At 49.3% G+C, this 9,192-nt stretch overlaps 1 pseudogene; it reads left to right on the top strand.

The window, feature by feature from the left end:
- The window catches only part of LOC116655357, a 9,766-nt pseudogene extending 574 nt beyond the window's left edge, over positions 1–9,192 (top strand).

Here is a 9,192-nt window from a genome sequence, read left to right as displayed (position 1 = left end):
GGCTTATAGTTTATTCAAATTATTATGCTTGCATTTTAACATAGAATAAATGTCATTAATTTGATAAAGTGTTGATAGACTAATAAGAATACAGTGCGTTAATTTTTCGGAATTATATAATGGCATAATTATCATTGATTTTTGTGTTTATTATAAGCACTTGTATGATTAACAATGCGAAAGATTCAGGATACCTTCGGGACCCGTCTTGAAACACGGACCAAGGAGTCTAACATATGTGCAAGTTATTGGGATATAAACCTAATAGCGTAATTAACTTGACTAATAATGGGATTAGTTTTTTAACTATTTTATAGCTAATTAACACAATCCCGGGGCGTTCTATATAGTTATGTATAATAATATTTATATTATTTATGCCTCTAACTGGAACGTACCTTGAGCAGATATGCTGTGACCCGAAAGATGGTGAACTATACTTGATCAGGTTGAAGTCAGGGGAAACCCTGATGGAAGACCGAAACAGTTCTGACGTGCAAATCGATTGTCAGAATTGAGTATAGGGGCGAAAGACCAATCGAACCATCTAGTAGCTGGTTCCTTCCGAAGTTTCCCTCAGGATAGCTGGTGCATTTTAATGTTATATAAAATAATCTTATCTGGTAAAGCGAATGATTAGAGGCCTTAGGGTCGAAACGATCTTAACCTATTCTCAAACTTTAAATGGGTAAGAACCTTAACTTTCTTGATATGAAGTTTAAGGTTATGATATATTGTGCCCAGTGGGCCACTTTTGGTAAGCAGAACTGGCGCTGTGGGATGAACCAAACGTAATGTTACGGTGCCCAAATTAACAACTCATGCAGAAACCATGAAAGGCGTTGGTTGCTTAAAACAGCAGGACGGTGATCATGGAAGTCGAAATCCGCTAAGGAGTGTGTAACAACTCACCTGCCGAAGCAACTAGCCCTTAAAATGGATGGCGCTTAAGTTGTATACCTATACATTACCGCTAAAGTAGATGATTTATATTACTTGTAATATAAATTTTGAAACTTTAGTGAGTAGGAAGGTACAATGGTATGCGTAGAAGTGTTTGGCGTAAGCCTGCATGGAGCTGCTATTGGTACAGATCTTGGTGGTAGTAGCAAATAATCGAATGAGACCTTGGAGGACTGAAGTGGAGAAGGGTTTCGTGTGAACAGTGGTTGATCACGAGTTAGTCGGTCCTAAGTTCAAGGCGAAAGCCGAAAATTTTCAAGTAAAAATAAAATTTACTATATGTAAAAATTATATACTTGAATAATTTTGAACGAAAGGGAATACGGTTCCAATTCCGTAACCTGTTGAGTATCCGTTTGTTATTAAATATGGGCCTCGTGCTCATCCTGGCAACAGGAACGACCATAAAGAAGCCGTCGAGAGATATCGGAAGAGTTTTCTTTTCTGTTTTATAGTCGTACTACCATGGAAGTCTTTCGCAGAGAGATATGGTAGATGGGCTAGAAGAGCATGACATATACTGTTGTGTCGATATTTTCTCCTCGGACCTTGAAAATTTATGGTGGGGATACGCAAACTTCTCAACAGGCCGTACCAATATCCGCAGCTGGTCTCCAAGGTGAAGAGTCTCTAGTCGATAGAATAATGTAGGTAAGGGAAGTCGGCAAATTAGATCCGTAACTTCGGGATAAGGATTGGCTCTGAAGATTGAGATAGTCGGGCTTGATTGGGAAACAATAATATGGTTTATGTGCTCGTTCTGGGTAAATAGAGTTTCGATCATTTATGGTTGTAACTTGTTCCCCGGATAGTTAGTTACGTATCCAATTGTGGAACTTTCTTGCTAAAATTTTTAAGAATACTAGTTGGGTCAAACCAATTAGTTCTTATTAATTATAACGATTATCAATTAACAATCAATTCAGAACTGGCACGGACTTGGGGAATCCGACTGTCTAATTAAAACAAAGCATTGTGATGGCCCTAGCGGGTGTTGACACAATGTGATTTCTGCCCAGTGCTCTGAATGTCAAAGTGAAGAAATTCAAGTAAGCGCGGGTCAACGGCGGGAGTAACTATGACTCTCTTAAGGTAGCCAAATGCCTCGTCATCTAATTAGTGACGCGCATGAATGGATTAACGAGATTCCTACTGTCCCTATCTACCGAACCGAACGGACGTGTTTTCTGTGCGCTCCGGTGAAAAAATTAATATCAGCCGAAATAAGCTGCCTTTTAAGACAAATTAAAGTGCGTTTTGTGTGCGAACGTTGCTGCTACAAAGTGCGAGTTGTGCGGTTAGTGTAGCTAACGTATTTTCGCGGAAAATCGTGATTTTCCAAAGTGAAAATTCGCCACGTGGTTTGAGCAAAACAATAAAGCTTTAAGCTTTGGTGCTGCCATATCGGTGAAAACTATAAAAACAGCTTTCTATCAGCTGTTTTTGGTGCTGCCATATCGGCATAAAAACCTTAAGCAGCTGTGTGTGGTGCTGCCATATAGGCATAAAACAGTGGAACAGCTGAGTGGAGTGTGGCCGTGTGCTGAGAACTCTTTGGTCCTAATTTGTGCGGAACTTTGTGTGGCGCGTAAAGTTCGAACTTTCGAATTTAAATTTAAATTCGGAAATGCCGCGCGGTCGTGGAGGCCGCAGTCGCTCGGGCAGCCGCTCGAGTGTAGCGAGCGTTGCAAGCGTCGCTAGCGCTGCCAGCGTCGCAGTCGACGTCCGCCAAGCCAGGAAGTCAAGGGAGCGTTCCATTTCCTTTGACATGGAGTCGGAAGTGGAGCCGAAGCGCCTGGATCAACGGAGCTCGCCGAAGAAGAACAACGGTGCGGAGATGGCCTTCTCGTGCCCTGGAGGGCTGAATGGAGCTGGGCTGGAAGCCCATGGAGCCAACACCGTCGCCCCCGCTGCCGCCACCATCGCCGCCATCATCGCCGAGCCTGTTGCCGTTGCCCCCGCTGCCGTCGCCCCCGTTGCCGTCCTTGAGCACGCTACTGCTCGCGCCGCCGTTGCTGCTGGCCAAGGAGCCGTTCTGGCTGAGTTGTCCGCAACCCAGCGTGCCGTTCGCGGTGCGTTGCTGAGCGGCAACCTGCAGACGGTCTCTGCCTCGATGAGCCGTTATGATGAGCTCGTGGTGGCCCTGATGCTCCGGGTTGCGGAGCTGGAGACCCGAGTAGCCATGCCGCCGCCGATGACGTCAACGCTGCACCATAACGCCGTTGGACAGGCCGCCGTCCCCGTAGCCCCAGTCCCAGTCCCCCGTACTAAGGTGCGGGAGACTTGGTCCTGCGTGGTGAAAGGGACCGATCCGGAGCTCTCCAGCAGCCAGATTGCGGAGAAGGTGAGGAAGGAGGTTGCACCAGCCCTTGGAGTCCGGGTGCACGAGGTTCGGGAGCTCAAGCGTGGCGGAGCCATCATCCGCACGCCGTCAGCTTCGGAGGCCTCCAAAGTCGCAGCGTCCAGGAAGTTCGCCGAGGTGGGACTCAGCGTGGAGCGGAACCAGGCCGTCAAGCCCCGCCTGACGGTCTTCGACGTGGACACGGCGCTGTCACCGGACGTCTTCATGGAGGAGCTCTACGCCAACAACCTGAAGGATGAGATGACCGTGGCTGACTTCAAGAAGTCGGTGCACTTTGCATCGAAGCCGTGGACCGCTGCTGATGGAGGCACGACGAACGTGACTCTGGAGGTCAGCGAGAAGGCTCTGGCCGCTTTAGACACGGGCCGTGTCTATATAAAGTGGTTCAGCTTCCGCTGCCGGTCCCAGGTCCGGACGTATGCCTGCCATCGCTGCGTAGGCTTCGACCACAAGGTCCAGGAGTGCCGCTTGAAGGTGAGTGTGTGCCGCCAGTGCGGACAAGGGGGCCATGTAGCGGCGAAGTGCACCAATCCGGTGGACTGCCGAAATTGTCGTTTTAAGGGGCTACCGTCGGGGCACAATATGCTCTCGGCGGCCTGCCCAGTGTATAGCGCAGTTTTGGCACGTGTGAATGCAAGACACTAACATGTCTCGGCTCTTGCAAATTAATTGCCAGGGTTCGTACGCTGTTATGTGCGATGTGGGGCAGATGATGTGTGAAAGAGGCTGCGTCGTGGCGCTGTTGCAGGAGCCGTATAACCGCTACGGCGGTGTGCGCGGTTTGCCCGCAAATATGCGGGTATTTCCTGACAGCAGAGGCCGTGCCGCAGTCGTTGTGAATGACCCCGGCATAGAGTGCACTTTAGTGAACTCTACTGACTGGGGTGTATGTGTGGGTTTAGAGGGGATTTTTGGTAGGTTGTATGTCGTAAGTATTTATTGCAAGTTTTCCGAGCCATTAGATCCGTACCTTCAGTACATGAATGCGGTACTACTCCAGGTGAGTAGCAATCCTGTCATTCTTGGCCTTGATGCGAACGCGTCATCCCCCTTATGGTTCAGTAAGATGTCCAGGCTTGGTCCTGGCCATCGGAACTATGACCGGGGTGAGACGCTGGCCGAATGGGTGATCACCCAGGATGTACAGGTTGTTAACAAGCCTAGCGAGTGGTACACATTCAACAGTCCGAACGGAGCGAGTGACATTGATGTTACTCTCGCGAATGAGGCAGCAATGAGAGTGTGTGATTTTCAATGGAATGTGTTGGGGGGTCAAGGTGTGAGTGATCATAATCCGATTGAGATTGTGGTCACCCGCGCCGTGGCCCTGGAACCGAATGAGAGGCTTAATGGGTGGTGCTATCGTGGTGCGAATTGGGCCCTTCATGGGCATTATGTGAGAGAAGCGGCGACGCAAGTCCCGTTTAGCACCTTCTGTGCTATGAATGTGGATGAGCAGGTTGCATGTGTGACAGAGTGGGTTACGAGTGCGAATGATTCCATGTTTGCGAGGCACCGTAAGGTGACTCGTAAACGTGTTAAGTGGTGGACGCGTGAACTGCAAGCCGAGAAGCGGTCTCTCCGGTCTCTGAGGAAGAGATTCCAAAGGGCCAGAAGGACTAATGCGGACGGCGTGGCCCAGCTTAGGGATCAGCTTAGTACTCGGGTTCATGAGTACAAGCATAGGGTTTTGAGAGTGAAAGATGACGAGTGGCGTTCTTTCGTAGATCGAAATAAGCACGATCCCTGGGGTCGTGTTTACAAGATTCTGCGGGAGAATGGGAAGGAGGGGTCCAGGGATATTTGTGCCCTACGGGTTGAAGGTCGAGACCTTATAACCTGGAAGGATTGTGTGGAATGTCTTTTGTCCGAATTCTTTCCTAGGGAGGATCGGCAGCATTCAGTGCCTGATGCAGTGGGTGATGCTGATCCCCTCCTGATGAGCGAGCTTCAGTGGGCTTTCACTAAGCTTCGCTCTGGGAAAGCGCCTGGTCTGGATGGGTTCACGGGGGAAATTTGTAAAAGTGTCTGGAAGTCCATTCCGGATCACTTGTACGAATTATACTCCAAGTGTGTGAGTGAGGGGGCCTTTCCGAGTGCATGGAAGTGCACGAGGGTGAGTGTGCTCCTAAAGTCACTCGATAGGGACCGGAGCAATCCGCGTTCCTTTCGGGGCATCAGTCTCGTTCCAGTTCTTGCAAAAGTTCTGGAGAGAGTGCTGGTGGAACGGCTGCAGGAGAGTGTGGGGAGCCAGATGTCTGATAGGCAGTTTGGCTTCCGTGAAGGGAGGTGTGCGGAGGACGCTTGGAGGAGCGTTAAGGACTCTGTGAGATCCAGCAACTCCAAGTACGTCCTCGGTGTGTTTGTAGATTTCAAGGGGGCTTTCGATTACCTAAGTTGGGCCAGTGTGATTCGGAGGTTGAACGAGTGTGGGTGCCGGGACGTAGCTCTTTGGAAGAGCTATTTCTCGGGACGAAATGCGTGTGTGGTGGGAGTGAACGAGGTTGTTTGGAAGGATGTGGCTCGTGGTTGCCCACAGGGTTCCATCTGTGGTCCATTTATATGGAACCTCATGATGGACCCCCTGCTGTGGCAGCTCGAGCAAGCGTGGCAGTGTTGTGCGTATGCGGACGACTTGCTCATCTTGGTTGAGGGCCAGTCGCGTTCGATGATTGAGGCAAGCGCTTCAGAGTGCTTGCGCATTGTTGGCCAGTGGGGCGACAGTGTGGGTGTCAGCCTGGCTAGGGATAAGACTGTGACAATGCTGCTGAAAGGCAGCTTGTCCAGGCCTCCCGTGGTCAGGCTCGACGGCTCCAGCATAAGGTATGCGAAACAGGTGAAGTACCTGGGCGTGACCGTTGGAGAACGGTTGCGCTTCGCACCACACCTTGCCAATCTGAAGGACCGATTGGTCGGTACGGTTGGACGATTGCGCCGAGTTTTGAGGAGTGAGTGGGGCCTCAGCAGAAAAGCTGCTCGCACCATATATGGTGGTCTTTTTGTTGCTTGTGCAGCAAGCGGATCACCATCATGGTGCGATGCAGTCTTGGACGTTAGGGGCAGAATGAAAATTTTAAGTGTGCAAAGGTTGATTTTGTTGGGGTGTATGCCTGTGTGTCGCACTGTCTCTACGGAGGCACTGCAAGTTTTGTTTGGAGCAGTTCCCCTTGACTTGGAGATACGGCGTAGAGCCGTAAGCTACAAGCTCAAGAAGGGGCTGCCATTGCTGCAGGATGAATGGCTGTATCGTGAAATGTCGGGAGGGAACGTGGAGAGTTATGGGCCAAGTGAATGGAAGTCTATGTTGCGTGAATGTGTCCTGTCGGACTGGCAAGCCCGATGGGATAATAGTGAGAATGGGCGGGCTACTTACGAGTTCATTCCAGATGTCTCGTTTGTTGTCGATCGACCGGACTTTGGTTTTAACCTTAGTGCCGGGTTCCTTTTGACTGGCCATGGGTCGCTGAATGCATTCTTGCATAGGCGGAACTTGGCGGGCAGTCCGGAATGCCGGTGTGGCTCTCGGCAGGAGACCTGGAAACATGTTCTCTGTGAGTGTCCGTTGTATGATGATCTTCGTGATCTGGGCGGGTTGGGTGTGGTTCAGGCTGGGGGGGACTTTGACTTTAGTCAAGTGCTCTCCACGAGCGACAGGATTAGTAGATTGAATGTGTTTGCGAGAGCCGTATTCAGTCGTCGACGAATGCGTTGATTTGTAGATGCCGGGATGTGTTAGGGGTGAATGGTGCGTGAATCAGGATCGAGTGATTAGGTGTGTGCAAAGTTCGCCGGGTTTTCGCCCGCCGCCGGGGCTACCAGTCCCCGAGCTTCATGGTAGCCAAACTGGGAGTGCTTCGTTGAGTTGCACGAACCTGACCAGAGGATTTTTCTGGTACCACGGGTGATGAGGATTCACGGAGATGGTGCTCCAAATCCGCCTTGTCACAAGCCCTTAGGGGTTGTTGGGAACATAGCTGGCCGTCTTCGAGCGGCCTGGTCACTGACCAGCAGCGATTGCCGCGGTTTGCGGAAGAGGAAGGAATAGTCCTCGCCTCCGAACAGTGAGAAAGCCATGTCCATGAACATGGTGGATAAAACTGTACCACCTTATGATTTGGCTTCGGCCACTTCATAATCTATTCCCAGCAGCTATGTACTATCCAGGGCCACCGACCCGTGACTGTTCTGGAGTCAAAATCGGTAGTGTCCTTGTTGGCACGGCGCCTGACCGGAGGCTGTGATAATTTCTGGTACCACGGGTGCCAGGAGCCCACGGAACTTGTTCCGTCCTGGCTATGGTGAGGCCCCCTAGGGAGCTACGTGGTGGTTGTGGTTTAACACCCGAATGCGGGTAGAGCCTCTGGCTCGACGTGGAGTTGCGTTATACAACCGGGTGCCGTGATCCCAAAGATCGGAAGAGGTTTAGATAGGCCTCCATCCTTAACCGAGGATTAAGTCATGACCGAACAGATTGACTTACATTCGGTATCCGGCGGAACATGGTTCCAAAGGGGCGCTGATTGACGCATTGTTTCATATCCCACGCCCGAGGGGGCCGTGAGATTAAGCCAACATGGCAGGTGCTCACGTTAAACATATCAGACTTTCATGTCCCTATCTACTATCTAGCGAAACCACAGCCAAGGGAACGGGCTTGGAATAATTAGCGGGGAAAGAAGACCCTTTTGAGCTTGACTCTAATCTGGCAGTGTAAGGAGACATAAGAGGTGTAGAATAAGTGGGAGATATTAGACTTCGGTTTGGTATCGCCAATGAAATACCACTACTCTTATTGTTTCCTTACTTACTTGATTAAATGGAACGTGTATCATTTCCTAGCCATTATACGGATATATTTATTATATCTTATGGTATTGGGTTTTGATGCAAGCTTCTTGATCAAAGTATCACGAGTTTGTTATATAATCGCAAACAAATTCTTTAATGAGAGATGCATTTACTGTATTATTGATTTGAAAATTTGGTATAACTCCAATTACTCAGGTATGATCCAATTCAAGGACATTGCCAGGTAGGGAGTTTGACTGGGGCGGTACATCTCTCAAATAATAACGGAGGTGTCCCAAGGCCAGCTCAGTGCGGACAGAAACCACACATAGAGCAAAAGGGCAAATGCTGACTTGATCTCGGTGTTCAGTACACACAGGGACAGCAAAAGCTCGGCCTATCGATCCTTTTGGTTTAAAGAGTTTTTAACAAGAGGTGTCAGAAAAGTTACCATAGGGATAACTGGCTTGTGGCGGCCAAGCGTTCATAGCGACGTCGCTTTTTGATCCTTCGATGTCGGCTCTTCCTATCATTGTGAAGCAAAATTCACCAAGCGTTGGATTGTTCACCCATGCAAGGGAACGTGAGCTGGGTTTAGACCGTCGTGAGACAGGTTAGTTTTACCCTACTAATGACAAAACGTTGTTGCGACAGCATTCCTGCGTAGTACGAGAGGAACCGCAGGTACGGACCAATGGCACAATACTTGTTCGAGCGAACAGTGGTATGACGCTACGTCCGTTGGATTATGCCTGAACGCCTCTAAGGTCGTATCCGTGCTGGACTGCAATGATAAATAAGGGGCAATTTGCATTGTATGGCTTCTAAACCATTTAAAGTTTATTATTTATATTTTAAACGACAATGGATGTGATGCCAATGTAATTTGTAACATAGTAAATTGGGAGGATCTTTGATCACCTGGTGCCATGCTAGTTACATATGAAAACATTATTTAATACAATGACAAAGCCTAGAATCAATTGTAAACGACTTTTGTAACGGGCAAGGTGTTGTAAGTGGTTGAGCAGCTGCCATACTGCGATCCACTGAAGCTTATCCTTTGCTTGATGATTCGA

The sequence above is a fragment of the Drosophila ananassae genome (genome assembly GCF_017639315.1).
Source record: "Drosophila ananassae strain 14024-0371.13 chromosome 4 unlocalized genomic scaffold, ASM1763931v2 tig00000061, whole genome shotgun sequence".
Lineage (NCBI taxonomy): Eukaryota > Metazoa > Arthropoda > Insecta > Diptera > Drosophilidae > Drosophila > Drosophila ananassae.
The sequence above is the reverse complement of the archived record's forward strand: the minus strand, read 5'-3'. Positions and strand labels throughout refer to the sequence as shown.